The sequence below is a fragment of the Cherax quadricarinatus genome, chromosome 35 (genome assembly GCF_038502225.1).
Source record: "Cherax quadricarinatus isolate ZL_2023a chromosome 35, ASM3850222v1, whole genome shotgun sequence".
Taxonomy (NCBI): Eukaryota; Metazoa; Arthropoda; class Malacostraca; order Decapoda; family Parastacidae; genus Cherax; species Cherax quadricarinatus.
Genome location: NC_091326.1, coordinates 17,631,176 through 17,632,604, shown reverse-complemented (window position 1 = coordinate 17,632,604; position 1,429 = coordinate 17,631,176).

Genomic DNA, 1,429 nt, shown 5'->3' with positions numbered 1-1,429 from the left:
TATTTATTTATCCTCTTTTTCGTAAAATATGTATTATTATTTTTTTTTTATTATCACACTGGCCGATTCCCACCAAGGCAGGGTGGCCTGAAAAAGAAAAAGTTTCACCATCATTCACTCCATCACTGTCTTGCCAGAAGGGTGCTTTACACTACAGTTTTTAAACTGCAACATTAACACCCCCTCCTTCAGTGCAGGCACTGTACTTCTCATCTCCAGGACTCAAGTCCGGCCTGCCGGTTTCCCTGAACCACTTCATAAATGTTACTTTGCTCACACTCCAACAGCACGTCAAGTATTAAAAACCATTTGTCTCCATTCACTCCTATCGCATGCCTGCTGGAAGTCCAAGCCCCTCGCACACAAAACCTCTTTTACCCCCTCCCTCCAACCTTTCCTAGGCCGACCCCTACCCCACCTTCCTTCCACTACAGACTGATACACTCTTGAAGTCACTCTGTTTATCCATTCTCTCTACATGTCCGAACCACCTCAACAACCCTTCCTCAGCCCTCTGGACAACAGTTTTGGTAATCCCGCACCTCCTCCTAACTTCCAAACTCGAATTCTCTGCATTATATTCACACCACACATTGCCCTCAGACATGACATCTCCACTGCCTCCAGCCTTCTCCTCGCTGCAACATTCATCACCCATGCTTCACACCCATATAAGAGCATTGGTAAAACTATACTCTCATACATTCCCCTCTTTGCCTTCAAGGACAAAGTTCTTTGTCTCCACAGACTCCTAAGTGCACCACTCACCCTTTTCCCCTCAAATATGTATTACTTATTACCAAATCTCTTTCTACACATTGCTCAATTAAAGGCTCCCCATTTACATTTACCCCTGGCACCCCAAATTTACCTACTACTCCCTCCATAACATTTTTACCCACTTTAGCATTGAACTCCCCAACCCCCATTACTCTCACACTTGATTCAAAACTCCCCATGCATTCACTCAATATTTCCCAAAATCTCTCTCTCTCCTCTACACTTCTCTCTTCTCCAGGTGCATACATGCTTACTATAACCCACTTTTCACATCCAATCTTTATTTTACTCCACATAATCCTTGAATTAATACATTTATAGTCCCTCTTTTCCTGCCATAGCTTATCCTTCAACATTATTGCTACTCCTTCTTTAGCTCTAACTCTATTTGAAACCCCTGACCTAATCCCATTTATTCCTTTCCATTGAAACTCTCCCACCCCCTTCAGCTTTGTTTCACTTAAAGCCAGGACATCCAGCTTCTTCTCATTCATAACATCCACAATCATCTCTTTCTTATCATCTGCACAACATCCACGCACATTCAGACTTCCCACTTTGACAATTTTCTTCTTCTTATTCTTTTTAGTAATCTTTACAGGAAAAGGGGTTACTAGCCCATTGTTCCCGGCATTTTAGTTGACTTTTC